This window comes from Salvelinus sp. IW2-2015, linkage group LG15 (assembly GCF_002910315.2).
Source record: "Salvelinus sp. IW2-2015 linkage group LG15, ASM291031v2, whole genome shotgun sequence".
Lineage (NCBI taxonomy): Eukaryota > Metazoa > Chordata > Actinopteri > Salmoniformes > Salmonidae > Salvelinus > Salvelinus sp. IW2-2015.
This window is the reverse complement of record NC_036855.1, coordinates 8419078-8436227: the sequence shown is the minus strand read 5'-3', so window position 1 is coordinate 8436227 and position 17150 is coordinate 8419078. Positions and strand designations below refer to the sequence as shown.

Sequence of the window (17150 nt, the reverse complement as noted above, 5' to 3'; positions counted from 1 at the left end):
GTGTGTGTGTGTGTGTGTGTGTAACTGACTAGAATGCCACACTAGAATGCCACTCTCCTTGTCTCCTGGGCTCAATTTAGATTCATCACACACATTGAAGTGTTGCAATGTTTTTCCTGTCAGGTGACTTTTTCCTCCATTAACAGTGGTGTGATGGATATTCTTAGCAGTGCACAGGGTGACCACACACAGTAGATATGGCTGCTGCTCTCACACAGTGACGACAGCCTGCCGCTGTAGATGCTGTTTCAATCGGCATCAAACATGTGGCAATGCAGTGCATTTCAGTGCACACCCACGCACGCAGTAAAGCCACACACACAGTACCATTGTCTCTTCTTACCACTGGTTCCACTGTGGTCCGCCTCCTGCCTCCTCCTAAACGATCAACCAGCCATAACATGGGCCAATAATCCATTGTGGAATGTCATGGTTGGGCCCTTTTTAATGACATCACGCATGGTCACTTGAGCGTGGTTGTGAGGAGCAGCATGCATGCTGTGCTCTGCCACGGTGTCCCTCCCTCCAGCAGCCTGCATAGAGGTGGTTATGGACATGGTGTTAGTCATACCACTACATTACAGCTACCTACCTCCACGTCTCACTGTCCATGCAATTACCTTCAAAACATGACTGGATAACAGTCAGCTTATTAGGACGTTAATGACAGTTAGTCCTACCCCACACGACTAACATTTTTTGAAAAAAGGGTTCTTAAAGGGTCCTTTGGCTGTTCCTATAGGATAACCCTTTAAAAAAACTTTTTTGGTTCCAGGTAGAACTCTTTTGAGTTCCATGTAGAATCATCTGTAGAAAGGGTTTTACATGGAACACAAAACGGGTTCTACCTGGAACCAAAACGGTTCTACCTGGAACCAAAAAAGTGTTTTTTTAAAGTGTTCTCCTATGGGGACAGCCGAATACACTTTTATGTTCTAGATAGCACCTGTTTATCTAAGAATGTACACATGTATTTTTATGATATGGGTTTGTTTGTTAACGGGAAGCGCAAATGGAACATCTGATAATGATATTATTGTTTGAGCAAAATGTTTAACTCTGAATTAAAGGATGCTAAAATAGATGAGGAACAAAGCAACATGTACAGTCTTTAAAACATCATAAATCAAACGTACAAAAATGGATGCAGAAGACATTTTAGTTTGTCTCATAAGCACACAGTGTTACTTACACTCAGATAATGGACTTAGATAATATGTAAATGTATAAAATACATAATAATAAAACATAAAAAATCCATTAAAGGCCAAAGTAGTAAACAATTGTTAACTTGCGTTTTAATAATTTATATTCAATAACATTTATTTTTCAAACATACCTCCCTACCCATTCCATATAGTGATCAACAGAATTCAACAAATATGCTAATGCTAGCTAGCTATATTAGACTTACGTCATCATAATTGCTAATGGTAATGATGCTAACATCACACAGCAGAAGTTATTGCGGCAACAAGATTAATATGACTGATGTTGTGAGCATTGGCGCGTACAATAGCAACTCTGGCTGCATACGTATGAATGGCGGCTTTACAGTATACGCCTAAACCATCTGCCTGCCTGTCCTTTTCAATATGTCTGTGCTCCGATGGCTTTTGATTATGCAAATATCCCTGCTATAAATAAATTAGTATAATTGCATTTGAAATATGCTTTGAATCCTCTCGTAAGATGAATGTGTGTTAATAATGTATTTCATGTTGCTGCATTATTCATTCTCAATTAATTACAAATAACCAACAGAGACGCCTTGTGGCTTTACTGTTCTGACGTACCGTGTGTGGACACTGTACTTTTTCTTAAATGGTGCCATACATGTCATTTGCTCTGGTCTATTAAGGCAGCCGTATATAATTGCTCACACATACTCTACACATGCAGTCATTTTACAGTATCTAATTTAGTAGTTAAAGGGCTCTTTCATGTGAACATTTTTATAATTAATTTGAGCAAGGCCTATGGTTTTAGAATCCACCAACCAATTCGTATGGCTCAAATAACTGTAGAATCCATTTTTTACATAATGAATGATGCCGACTACTTTACCTTCCGTTATTACGGAGGGGGATGTAGGTGACTTGAAATACGCATAAACAGAGGCAGCACTGCTACAATTAAAACAGGCCAGTCTTTCTCTTTTTAAGGAGCTGACTGTTCAGGCGATGTGTACTGTTCCGCAATTAAATGATGTGGAATCTTGGCTTGTCTAGGGATATGGCTACGCTGAATATAGAATAGTAAGCACTGCAAGTAGTCGCCACGGTAACATTAGCATCTGGACCTTTTATGCAAATTTGATGAGAGAGGACTCATGCATATACGCCAAGGCACCAGAGCCAGCCCCTAATATCGTTATTAGAGAGGGGGAAATTACATATTTATAAGGGGGACAGGGGTTAGGGGGAGGGGTGCTTGCCCAGTGTTGTCGTGAAGAGCCATGATAGAGGGAGGAGGGGCCTGGTTGGCTCACTGAAGGAGTGTCTCTCCCTCAAGGTGCCACCATCTTAAGGCGTTTGGCAGTGGTGAGCGTGTGAGGAGGGTAGACCTAAAATGTCCGCTGGCAAATAGACACACACAGGCGTAGGCGTACACGGACATGAAGCGTGGTCGGTGCACCTGGTGCTCTGAGGCCAATTATTCAATTAGTGGCATCGTCAGCCATGCATGCCAAGCACCTAATTTGCATACACAAATTCCTTAGATTACTGTCACCTATGTGATTTTCCCTTGTCATGCTTTCCAATATTGGTGTCTCACACTGTGTGGACTGCATCTGTCACACCGGCAAACAAAAATTAACTAACTGTATTTGACTTTTCCACTTTTAAGCAAATTCTTGGCTACAGACAAAGCGGATATCTCTGTGTCACATTGCATGTGAAAATTGGTATGCTCTCTTTGGGATTTTAAATGATTCAAGTGTTGGCAAAACATGGTATGAACTGTGTCAAGTTCGCTTGCAGGCCAAAAGTAAAACTCGAAGATGGATTCATTAACTAAGTCCAATAGTATAAAAAATAAGACAGGACGCCGCCATTGCAATAGTTGTAAAACATGTCTATATGCCATACTCTATTTCTGTTATCATTAGCCTAAAACACTAAACATCAAATAAATTAAATATAATTTTAGTCTTTGTCAAAAATAACCTAGCTACAGTTTCAAATTCCATACTGCAATGAAGAGGCTACAAAGAAATAAACAATACTATCCACAGCTAGTTTCAAATTATGCTTCTAATTGTTAGAAAAAATTACAACAAAGAGTCAGAGCACTGTATGTCAATCTCAGTGAATGTTCAATTACCCAGCAGCAGGAGAAAGGAAGGCAATTAACAAGTATTTGCAATAAATTACACATACTTAGCAATGCGTAGGTAGCTTCACTGCTGCCCCTGTCTCTCTCAAGTAGAAGTGACACTGGTCCAGGTTCAGTTAAAGAAGCTCTCTCTCTCTCTCTCTCTCTCTCTCTCTCTCTCTCTTCTCTCTCTCTCTTCTCTCTCTCTCTCTCTCTCTCTCTCTCTCTTCTCTCTCTCTCTCCTCTCTCTCTCTCTCTCTCTCCTCTCTCTCTCTCTCTCTCTCTCTCTCTCTCTCTCTCTCTCTCTCCTCTCTCTCTCTCTCTCTCTCTCTCACGGCTTACTTGTCTTATTCATTCACTTAATTATTTACAAAGTGCCTCACTAAGAAGTAAGCGTCCTCACACTTAGTGGCACACACACACACACACACAACACACAAGCACACGCAAGCGCACACACGCGCACGGCGCACACGCACACACACACTGCTCAGCTAGACATGTACACAGCGTTTGCAATTTTTTGAAATCCCGAGGCACAACCGAGGAGAGAAGTGCAGGCCATTATGTTTGAATGCACACCTCTCATCTCGCGCATCACACTTCTCCAACACACACACACACACACGCACGCACGCGCACACACACAACACACACACACACACACACACACACACACACACACACACACACACACACACACACACACACACACACACACACACACACACACACACACCAACCACACACACACACACACACACACACACAACCACATTTACTGTACAGAGAAAGCAACCAATGAAGTTTGCTTTCTAGTAGGTAGACACATCTTCCATTATGGTTTCAACAATGTGGACCAAGGCCACCACGTACGGTATATAGGGCCTTTCAGCAATATCTGCAATGGCTTGGTACTTAATAAAGCGCTATAGGGAAATAGATTGATAGGAAGTCATACAATTCTGTCCTGTGAATTTAAAGAATGTCCTCTAAGGGCTCGGATACACCGGTAGCGTTTGTCGGCTGAGACTATTTAGCACCTCTGAACAGAGTGCAGGCCGTAATTTGCAAACTGAGTGCAAACCGATTCTACATCAGAGGAGGCGGATGGGAGGAGCTATAGGAGGACGGGCTTAATGTAACGGCTGGAATGGAAGAAATACAACGGAGTCAAACATGTGGTTTCCATATATTTGATGTGTTTACAATGAGCCAGTCCTCCTATTACTCCTCTGTTCCACATAGAGAATTGCAAGGAAATGTCAGCAGTCAGACGTCCTCCAACCGGGGGTCCCTAAAATACACCATGCCGAATGAACGGCAGATGAACAGCAGATCAACATTCACTATGGTGTGTGCTGTCTCTGAGCAATCAGAGACGGACAGGTTGTGTGAGAGATGAACCCTCATCCAGCAGCAGAACACATCTGTGTTTCTGTGTCTGTGTCTGTGTGTTTGTTTGTGTGCGTGCATGTGTGTGTGTGTGTGTGGGGGGGGGGTGTAAGTGTAAGTGTAAGTGTGTGTGTTTTATATTGTGCACATGTCTGCCTGTAAATGTGTGTTCTCACTACAGTACACCCTTGTGATGTAGTCCACATTATGAACATACTGTCGTCATATGAAACAGGCAGCTATATGGGAGCAGACAGTTTCTTCCTGTCACCCCTCTTCCTGATGATGCGTGGTACGCCCCAGCAGGCTCCTAGAGAAGGCAGGATAATTAAACGGCTGCGTGGTACGCCCCAGCAGGCTCCTAGAGAAGGCAGGAATAATTAAACGCTTGCGTGGTACGCCCCAGCAGGCTCCTAGAGAAGGCAGGATAATTAAACGGATGCGTGGTACGCCCCAGCAGGCTCCTAGAGAAGCAGGATAATAAACGGCTGCGTGGTACGCCCCAGCAGCTCCTAGAGAAGGCAGGATAATTAAACGGATGCGTGGTACGCCCCAGCAGGCTCCTAGAAGAAGGCAGGAAAATTAAACGGCTGCGTGGTACGCCCCAGCAGGCTCCTAGAGAAGCAGGATAATTAAACGATGCGTGTTGAGCCTCTGCAATGGATTATTACCTCAAGAAATGAGACAGAAAACGCAAGTCAGACTCTGATAAACATTCATAATATCAATATTCATAATTGAAATTTAGCGAACATTAATGGGCACTGTATACAAACAGTGTGAATTGTCGTGTTTGTTTCTGTATGGTTTTTGATTTCAAGCTTTTGTGTTGTGACCTTGCCACAGTGCTCTGTCTCCATAATGGTGTCTTAGTATCTGAGCTTCTTGGCACAGTAATTCCCTGCATGTAGGCCAGTAGGCCGCATAGCGAGAGGAGGGATGGGGGTGAGCAGGAGAGAGATGCGAAGAGACAAGCCCTCACAAGCCCATAAAGGGGAATGGGGTGCCAAGCATTACCCTACACCCTGCCGTAGGCTATGAACACACCGACTCGGTTAACCACAGAACCACAGAACATACTAGCACACTTAGAAATAAAGGTAGTAAAAAGCAAAAAGAAAGACAGAGAGAGAGAGAGAGTGTGGTGAAAGTCTGTCCAATACATTTGAATGAATGATGAAGTGAAATCACTTATCTAAGATTCAGTCCTTAATTTGTCTTCAGGAATCACAGCTTGTTGAGCAGGTTCAGGCACAGATTTAAATGTGTCTTGTATGAATTCCACGTAATATTATTGTCATGAAACATCAATGCTCCAGGCTACATTGTCATATTTGGATTTATCTAGTATATCTGTTCAATTGTTCTGGATTCCTATCAATAAATAGAATACTTGATAATAACATATTGTTAATGTTCATTGGTTCTGAAAAAGAGAGATAGATTCATCTTTTTTAGATTACTGTTGTAGCTAACCCATTTTCCTGTATACAGTATGTGTGTGTATATATACATGTGTGTGTGTGTGTGTGTGTGTGTCTGTGTGTCTATGTGGGTTGTGTGTCTGTGTGGGTATGTGTGTGTGGTGTGGCGTGTTGTGTGTGTTGTGTGTGTGTGTGGTTGTGTGGTGTTGTGTGTGTGTGTGTGTTGTGTGTTGTGTTGTGTTGTGTGTGTGTGTGTGTGTGTGGTGTGTGTGTGTGTGGTGTTGTTGTTGTGTGTGTGTTTGTGTGGTGTGTGTGTGTGTGTGTGTGTGTGTGTGTGTGTTGTGTGTGTGTGTGTGTGTGTGGTGTGTGGTGGGTGTGTGTGTGTGTTGTGTGTGTGGTGTTGTGTGTATGTGTGTGTATGTGTGTGTGTTCATCCTGGTTTGACATGGAGGCTTTATAAGAACTGGCAGCTGTCAGTCTCCTGTTGACGTCTGTCAGGAAGGCCAGACCATCACATGGACACACAACAGAACTCTCTGAGACCCTGGAAAGATACTTGAGATAAAGATAACACCCATTGTAAAGCTGTGGACACAAGACATCGTGTTTAGACAGTAGGATGAAAATACCCATTCCAGTGTTGCCATACAGACATCTTCAGCCATTGATGTAAACACATTTCTTCTAAATGATCATAGTATGTGTTTAATGCCGTAATGCAATGCCTCATCAATCATGTCCCTTGTTCATCATTGGTAGCTACTCAAATGAACTTTGCAAGAACTCTGGCTTCACTCAATTGTAGTATGAATGTCAACACATTTGGTTGACCGGATCCAGGTGTCAATGGTGACCTTCTTCATGGAGAGCTATTGCAGAGATATGGTTTGAGGACTTCATATATTGTTCTGGCGTGAGTTTCCATTGTTTGTGGACTTATCCATTCTCTTTGCTGTGAAGGACATCACTAGTGATGCTGTTCCCTCTGAAAAGTAGATATAAATGAGATTCTCCTTGGTGGGTTGGAGAGTTCACCCTTGACCCCAGAGGGCCATGTGCTCCCCAGAACAGGGTCTAGACCCCACTTCCCCACTCCAGACTTCTTCTGTCCAAAGACTGGGGTCAGGGTTCCGGGGGACAGGGGTCAACAACATGGCAGCTCATGGAGCATCGGTATGCAACAAAACGTCTCTTGACAAGACCAGTCTGGGCTACCATTCATGTAATACAGTACAGTTCAAATTCAACTTGTATTGTCACATGCACAAGTAGAGTGAAATGCTTCACTTGCAAGCCCTAACCCAAATTGCAGTAATCAATATCAAAATAGTATAACTTAAATAATAAAAGATATCATGAAAAATACAAAATAAATGAGGAAGCTGTATACAGGGTCAGTGTTCAGTACCACATTTTAATGTGGAGGTATGCTAGAGTAATTTGAGGTAGATATGTACATGTAGGCGGGGGATTAGGATCAAGTGACTGATAGCAGGATAAATAGTAGTAGTACATACCCCTGCTGCTGCTATTCATTTTTAACCGCCATTCAAAAGAACAATGTTGTACCTATCTGAGTAGGCCACTGTGGGTTAATTTAATGACACATAGAAAAAGCATTTAAAGATGTAACTCTGGAAAATATCTTCAGTCAACTGACAGTACCACCATTTTTCACAGAAGGATCTTAAAGCCGTTTCTAAGTGGTGCGAAGCGGTCACGTGACATCAAGGTGTTTCAGCTGCTATTTGTGGCCGTATGTAAAGGTTGAGCCGACATTTTCGTGAAGTTATTGCCAATTTGAATACGGCAGAGCAAACTTAGCGATGGTAAATGCTACCTCTGTTGACAAACGTCATGTGATCACCTCTCTCCTCTGCATTGAGGGAACATGTTCATTGTGATTTTGTCTAGAAACGATATCTGACATGTAAAGGTTAGTGGCTGCATGGAAAATCTTTACATTTACAACCTTGCCTCTGTGTGTGTGTTCCCTCGTGTTGCAGGGTTGGAGAAATATGGCCCTGATTCCCCTGCTCAGGAGAGAGGCCAAATGGACATGTTTGTCTGGGTCTTTGCCTACCGCTGAACCAACATGAGCTCAGGTTAGAAAGCCAACGGGCCCCCAAAAAATACAAAGAAGCAAATGCCAGACTGACCATGCTGTGTGTGTTATGTGTGTGTGTGTCCGTGCACTCTGTTCATCTTCATGTGAGCGTGTGTACATGTGTGTTTGAGCGTGTGTGTCTCTGCAAACCCGCAGCAAAGTTATCCTCTGTGTTGATTTTTATTTGTATTTATTTTTTTGCACCAAAGAAAACAATTGATAGTCAACAATACAAATAAAACAATTGTGCACATGTGGTTGGAAGCCCAAGGGCTTATATGAAAACCACAACACACAAAACAACATACAAAGATAATAAAAAAGGTTTGTTAAAACAGATAACAAAACCTACTAATTAATAAATGTATAAATGAATTGTTCAGTAATCACCAAAACAAGATACATATTTGTTTTGTTTAAATGTGTTTGCATGTGAGTGTGTAAAAGTTAGGCTATATGGAGAATATCAGAGTAAACCCTTGGATGTTCGTAGCAGTCCAGGGAACACAGTAAACAAAAAAACACTGGTTTGGATGTTCGTAGCAGTCCAGGGAACACAGTAAACAAAAAAACACTGGAGTTTGGATGTTCGTAGCAGTCCAGGGAACACAGTAAACAAAAAAACACTGTTGGATGTCTGTAGCAGTTCCAGGGAACACAGTTAAACAAAAAAACACTGGTTTGGAGTTCGAGTAGGCAGTCCAGGGAACACAGTAAACAGAAAAAACACTGGTTTGGATGTCGTTAGCAGTCCAGGGAACACAGGAACAAAAAACACTGGTTTGGATTTGCTGTAGCAGTCCAGGGAACACAGTAACAAAAAACACTGGTTTGGATGTTCGTAGCAGTCCAGGGAACACAGTAAAACAGAAAAACACTGGTTTGGATGTTCGTAGCAGTCCAGGAACACAGGAAACAAAAAACACTGGTTTGGATGTTCGTAGCAGTCCAGGGAACACAGTAAAACAGAAAAACACTGGTTTGGATGTTCGTAGCAGTCCAGGGAACACAGTAACAAAAAACACTGGTTTGGATGTTCGTAGCAGTCCAGGGAACACAGAAACAAAAAAACACTGGTTTGGATGTTCGTAGCAGTCCAGGAACACAGTAAACAAAAAAAACACTGGTTTGGATGTTCGTGCAGTCAGGAACACAGTAAACAAAAAAACACTGGTTTGGATGTTCGAACGCGAGCTCACGGGAACACAGTAAACAACGAAAAACACTGGTTTGGATGTTCGTTAGCAGTCCAGGGAACACAGTAAACAAAAAAACACTGGTTTGGATGTTCGTAGCAGTCCAGGGAACACAGTAAACAGAAAAACACTGGTTGAGGGAAGCTCAGGTAACGTGGCCATGAGCAATATCAAATCCCATGACCCATTCCTCTGGTCCGTACCAAGACCAGGGTCACAGGGGGGCAGAGGCTAGCATTCACTGTTTATCATCAGCACAAACTCACAGTCTAAAAGGTGTACCCCATAACAATCTAATGCAAATGGCTACAGTCATTGCAAATGATGTACAAGCAGGCAGCGTTCTCGGCGAGGTCATTTGGAACATTCCCGTATTACTCCCCACATGATGTGTGGATGATGTGTGGATGTAGCATTTTAGTTGTACAGCCATATTGGTCGATCTATGAAATTAGCTTGCTTTAGTGATGTGTTGCGGAAGGTATTATTCGTGATTTTTGAATGGCCTATTTACTCAGAATTGGCAGAAAGAAGAAAAAAATCCTTGACTTGACCTTTGACCTCAGCCTTCCTAAAACCATCTCAAACACAGCTGGAGAGATTGACAATATGTTAATTTCTTGGGCTATTTAATGTGCGTGCTATGCACCACATGCTAAATCTGTAGAAATACAACTCTGTCATAAAAAATATTTCAATAGCTAAAAATACCGATCTCACTCACACTCTCCAAACAGTACCAGACAATACCAAGAGATTACCTCTAGTACCATTCAGAATATTCTGGTTACTCCAAAAGGCTGTTTGTAGGTCTTGGTATTCAAGTAAAATACTTATTGTGCGATGTAAAATTAAAGGGTTCAAGAGAGAGGGCGATGTCAGCACCCATGGGCCTCAGCATGTGGTAGTGTACCCACTGTAATTACTCCCTCTACTCTCCCTCTATCGGTGGAGTGCTCTGAAGGGCCAATTAGGGAGGGAAGGCCGAGTCGCCGTGCAGGAGAGTCAGCGGCAGAGTCACTACTCACCATTTAAACTCCCAGACCTATAGCCATCATAGAGAGCGTTGTTATCAAATCACTAGTTTCGATTTTCGCCAATGATACAGTCAAAGCCAAAGATTTGTGATCAAATACCAAAAATATACATTTTTCAGACCAAGCATGTGGTTTCATTGTTTGGTATGAATAGCAAGCACCCTGGCATGGTAATATTGTGTGTATCCAATGTAACTATACAGTACCTCTCTTTAGAAGGATGCCATTTACGCTGTAGCCAGCGTTGTCTGTTGACAAGGTCATACGCTATTGTCCCTCTGGTTGGTGTTTGGTCAAAACCAAACTAAAAAACTCCAGTCAATTGTGTGAGTAAAGTTTACCATACAGGTTTTCAGGAACGCATTGTGCTGTGGACATGAAAGTCAGGAGGAAGGTACACTCTCCCCATAGGAGAACACTGAACCCTTTAAAGAACCCATTTTGGTTCCAGGTAGAACCCTTTTTGGTTCCAGGTAGGACCCTTTCACAGAGGATTCTACATGGAACGCAGAAGAGTTCTACCTGGAACCAAAAAGGGTTCTACCTGGAACCAAAAGGGGTTCTCCTATGGCGACAGCCAAAGAACACTTGTGGAATCTTTTTTTCTAAGTTTAGATGTATACTGTTAATCAGAATCCTTCAGTATCGGGCCATTGCTTTGGGTTCACTATAGTTCAAATGCTTAGGAAATGTGAATGTGGGCTTTATCCACGGTCCTCTCCAAAATACTACATCTACCTTTAATCAGGATGTGTCTACAACAGTACTATAGCATTCATGTCACCATCTTAAAAGCAGTGTGTCAGTGTCGTTAGACCACTATATCCTCCGCTGCATTATTTAGATAGACTGCAATGCAAGGTAACTGGCCCGCTATGCTTTTTAGGAGTCAGAGCGATGTCCAACCTCCCATCAGCCATTGCCTGTGTGAGAGCATGGTAGGGATCATTGGGTCATAGCCCAAACAAGAAGGGATGACTATTTTCATCTCTCAGATGAAGATGTGCAGTGACAACATTCCCCCTGGAAACAGAGCTACTGCAGCCTCTCATTTCTATCCTTCAGTAATACTCCCTGACAATATCCAAATTACAATGATTGCCTTGTGTTTCAATGTGCTGTATGCTCTACGGGCAGTGGTTACATATATATACTGTATATATGTATTCGATTTATAGAATAGCAACCATGAAAATGCACAATATCCTGTGTGTTTATATCCTATTACGTTTGTATATGGCACAACATTACTTGTACTAATTTAGCACTAATGAAATCCAGTATGACAGAGAGCGATTGTTAGGTGTTGCCGTTCATAAGGCACAGCCTGTGTTTCCCTAGAGTAGACCTTCCAGAATACAGACGTAGGATCTTAATTTGAGCCAGTTTGCTGCAGCAGGAAAAATAACTTGCAGCCACAGGAAATTATACTTTTTATGTGGATTATAATTTAAAGTCCATATTTGTAGGGGTTGATACATTTTTCATAAGGGAAAATCAAGTCTGAAAGTTMTCCTGCAACAGGGTAATCAAATTGAGATCCTACATCTGTATACCTGCATGCAGCCTCTATGTCATTAACGCTAGGCCACAGGACATAATGTCCCCTGCAGGCGTGGGCATGGTAAAGCATGGTACAGTGTGTGTGTGTTGTGGTGTGTGTTGTGTGGTGTGTGTGTGTGTTGGTGTGTGTGTGTGTGTGTGTGTGTGTGTGTGTGTGTGTGTTGTGTGTGTGTGTGTGTGTGTGTGTGTGTGTGTGTGTGGCGTTTGTGTGCGTGTGCGTGTGTTTGTGTGTGTTTATGCGTGGTGTTGGGCCACACATGATGAATCGCCAACTGAGGATAATAGGTGCCAGCGTACAACACATCTTTTGGATGTCCATAAGCAAAAATCTACACCTGTCAATCTGACCAATAAGGATAAAGCTGTTATTATCATGTAATAAATGTGTAATAAACACACAATAACTAGCGGCAAGGTTAAAGCATTAACCAAAGAAAAAAGTAGGTCATTTATAAAATGTATTTATATGAAAGCTGCTATTTCATTTAAATGATTTACTTTCCATCTATCATTTTAATATTTCCTATTCGTCATGTAATTCCATATTTCATGCCTGGATGCGATCCTTCCCCCATGCTATATATATCAGCTGAGGCTCCTGCCGCTTTGTGATAGCACATTCTATCCTGTCCACGGCTGTTACAAAAATTCCACAAAACTGAAACATATCCATCTTTTTTTCTAATTTTGATACACGGWATTACCAGGGGTAGGGCATTGGGGTGGGGTGACAAAATCATTAGTTATCCATTTATAATTAAAAGGAATAAAACTGCAGTTGTATTTTTTTTCATTTAATATCCAAGTGGCCATCAGTGGAGTGTGTAGTWGCGCTGCGTAGGTAGGGTTTCTCCTACATCATCTTTTTACTGTGAGAACAAAGGATATGCACATCATAAAATCATGCAAATGAATGCAAATCGCTGTCAGCGAAGAGAGGGAAGGTGGCAGGAGGGAGGGGAGTTTGCAGAAACCAAGATGGGTGGTAGGCAAGCCTCTTCTGCCCCGAACAATTTAAGATATAGCTTTTTTTTTAAAGGTGTTGATGGCCCAATATATTGCTTAATTTAGCTCTGTCTTATTCCAAACCAGTCTTTTTAGTCTTTGTAGTGTACAGAAGTGTTTTTGAATATCCCCCCTTTGGGCCTGGATAGACTTGCCTAAGACAATGCAAAGCCCAAACAAGAGGCACCTGCCATCTTCTCCCTCCTTCCCTCCTTATTCACCTCCCTTTTTAATCTTTTAAAGCAACATTTTGAATAAATGTTCTTTGAGAATTACATATTTTATTTTCAATTCATGTTTTCATCTGCTGAATGCAGTGGATAGAAAAGAAAATGTGTCTCTTGTGTTTTGATGGAAGAGAGCAGGTTAGGGAGGGAGGGAGGGCAGGGCAGTGCTGTGTGTATAGAGCATCAGAGAAATGCAAAACAGATCCTACTAACGCCACGGCTAATGAAAGTGTCCCCTCTACCCCCATTCGCTCACTTCAACCTTATCAAAATTGTGTCATTTTCCTGAGTGCGTTCATTAAGCCTAAGGGAGGGGGATTAAGGATTGACAACCGCTCCCTCCCTTTCCTTACCCTCAGACCCTTTCGAAAATCACATATTCACAGTGTACTCCTGGATATTCATGTCAGCGTACACCATGCACATTGAGATTTTTTTTAACGCATTATATATCTTTATAATGAGGAAACTGTACAGAGGCCAACATGTCCACATTGTCTGAAACTTTGCTCATGCAGGTGTTATGTGTAAAAAAAAAAAAACATTTTTACAGTAACTGTTTAAAATACAATTTGTGGTGCCTTTCGACTGCTCAGSGTTTTCAAATGAGAGATAGCTTACCGGCAAGTTGCAGATCTACCATTCTGTTTAAATCTGACCAAGGATGGCACACCAACTGTCAACATCATTTCAATATAATTCACACATTTAGGATAATATTGATTGCTCTAATTTTGAACAGTAGTTTGTTGTGTTTTAATGAAGTTAGATATCATTTTCAAAAACAGCTTTAGAGACTATCCACTTAAACATCTAGTCTGTATAACTGTGTGTAAAAGACGTAGACTATGTATGAGTAGGTTTACATAGTGCTCAGAGCTGCCCGTATTTCAGCTATGATCAGTGATTTGTGTGCAGTAACATATTAAAGAACATCACAGACACACACACACACACACACACACACACAACACACACACACACACACACACACACACACACACACACACACCACACACACCACACACACACACACACACACACACACACACAACAACAACACACACACACACACACACACACACGTCTGGACTACCCCTCAGACACAATATGGTGATTGAGAGAAGGGGGAGGGCACAGACAGACACTTACAATAATGCATAATGACGTTAACATTCTTGCATGTCTAATGGAGGGGGACCGAGACAGACACTGTCTGGGCCGTCGCCTGTGTGTGTGTGTGTGTGTGTGTGTGTGTGTGTGTGTGTGTGTGTGGTGTGTGTGTGTGTGTGTGTGTGTGTGTGTGTGTGTGTGTGTGTGTGTGTGTGTGTGTGTGTGTGTGTGTGTGTTGTGTGTGTGTGTTTTTCTAAAACCAATGCACTGGAAGCTATATGACATCACAAACAGTGAAGCTGAATGTTACATTTCTATGAAAAATCCTGCATTCAATCTCATTTAAATATTTGTGTGTGCCGAAAGGGTGGGGCGCAATTATGCGCGCAAGCATAGACTCATCAAGTCCTCTGCTAATGTCTGTTATCCTCTCTCAACCTCCCATCATACAAACAGAAGGTCATGGATTGGATATGAAAACTGAAGGAAGTGATAGAAAACGGAGATGGAGAAAGATAGAGGAGGACTGGAAACGATGGAGCTCATTTTCTGCAGACACCCCCGGTGCCATCTGTAGACCACTGAAATCCCCTTGAATGTGTTGCTGGGCTTAGGAGAGGGGGCTGGTTTATATCCTACTAGGCCCTATCTCTGCATGGGTACACTTTGTCGTCGCCCCCCCCCCCAAAAAAAAAATGTATTTTTTTTGTCTGCATCAAATGTCAAGTAATTTCCTGGGTGGTATGAGCAGTGTGTCCTCCCCTTGGGTGTGTGTGTGGCAGCACAGAGGATGTGAGTGGGGGAAGGAGGTAAAGCGAGGATAGTAAAAGGGGCGAGAGGAGAGGTGAGGAGGCAGGGGCGAGTACAGTACGCTAGCATCTGTAAATTGGCGCTCTCTGATGCGTTAGTGGCAGCGTGTGTGTGTGTGTTTGTGTGTGTGTTTGTGTGTGTGTACATACAAAGCGTACATGGTTATGTTTTTTGAGTTCAGTGAGTGTGTATGTCTGTATGTCTGTCTGAATGCACCTGTTCGTTTGAACTTACAGTATTTTTCTAAACGTGACATATTTTGTCTCAATAATTATTTCAATTGATTATTGGAATTCTAGATCTACAGCCAATGATGTGACAACCCTCTCCTGTGCTGGTAGTATTATGTGGAGCATAGCCCATCTTCATTAAAGGGGAGCAGTCCCTTATGAAACAACCAATCAGAATCYTCTCTTTTTATGCTCCAGCTACAGGGCGCTGACCCTTATCACAAGCGCTGACCGTTAAAGCTGCAATATCTAACTTTTTTTGGGAGACCCGACCAAATTCACATAGAAATATGAGTTTTAGTCTAAGAAGCGGCAGATATGTTCTACTGTATGTGCGCTATTTCTCTGCTTCCTGTTCTTCAGTTTAGTTTTTACGCCTTTTACTTTCGGTTATGTACACCAGCTTCGAACAGCTGAAAATACAATACTTTTGGTTATTGAAAATATATTTCACAGCGGTTTAGATGGTAAAATGATTCTCTACACTTTGACTGCTTGTTTTGTCACATAAATTGAAATTAGGCGAACTATTCGAATTTTAGCAACCAGGAAATGGTGGAGCGATTTCTGCATATTGCACATTTAACTAATGGGAACTCACTGCTCTATCATTATAATAGCCCCTCATCTTCATACACAACCAGAAAGACCTCTGTGTGCATCTCAGTATGTGTTCCACCCCCTCTTTTACGCTGCTGCTACTCTCTGTTTATTATCTATGCATAGTCACTACCTACATATACATGTTATCTAAATTACCTCGACTAACCGGTGCCCCCCCACATTGACTCTGTACCGGTACCTCCTGTATATAGCCTCACTACTGTTTTTTTTTACTGCTGCTCTTTAATTACTTGTTATTTATAGTTTTTACTTATCTATTTTTTACTTAACACTTATTTTTCTTAAAACTGCATTGTTGGTTAATTTAAGGGCTTGTAAGTAAGAATTTCACTGTAAGGTGAATTTTGATTTGATTTGATGAGTGTGTGTCCATGAGCTGTTTTTTCTAAATCAGCAGTGTCCTATCAGTAAACTGATTTTAAACATATCCCTATCACTATTGTCGCTCATGTAGGACCACTAGCTAATGTGTTGCTTGGTGATGGCAGTCTTTGTCTCTCTCTCTGCCACTGTGGACTCTAGATTTCCCCCCCAGTCCCCCTATTTGCATTGAGTAATTGGGTGCATCTGACAAGCCTCATGCCTAATGTATGTGCTTCTTACATTTACGGGGTGCATCTTTTATTTGAAAAGAAACACATAGTGTTATTTTTTGACAAACACACTGTTTGTATTTATTGGACATTATTGGTCTACAGTGCCTTCGGGAGAGTATTCAGACCACTTGACTTTTTCCACATTTTCTTTATTTACAGCCTTATTCTAAAATGGATTAAATAAATACAAATCCTCAGCAGTCTGTGCACAATACCCCATAATGACAAAGCGAAAACAGCTTTTTAGACATTTTTGCAGAAATACCTTATTTACATAAGTATTCAGACCCTTTGCTATGAGACTCGAAATTGAGCTCAGGTGCATCCTGTGTACAATGATCATCCATGAGATGTTTCTACAACTTTGATGGATTGGACATGATTTGGAAAGGCACACATCTGTCTACATAAGGTTCCACAGTTGACAGTGCATGTCAGAGCAAAAACCAAGCCATGAAGTCGAAGGAATTGTCCGTAGAGCTCCGAGACAAGATTGTGTCAAGGC

At 41.9% G+C, this 17150-nt stretch overlaps 1 long non-coding RNA gene across 3 annotated transcripts in view; it reads left to right on the top strand.

The window, feature by feature from the left end:
* LOC111974087 (uncharacterized) overlaps nt 1–17150 on the top strand; it is a 98354-nt gene that overhangs the window by 19420 nt on the left and 61784 nt on the right. For all 3 annotated transcript variants that reach the window (XR_002878663.3, XR_002878665.3, XR_002878664.3), the window contains exon 2: nt 8144–8242. This is a non-coding gene — a long non-coding RNA (uncharacterized lncRNA). The remainder of the gene's footprint in view (nt 1–8143; nt 8243–17150) is intronic.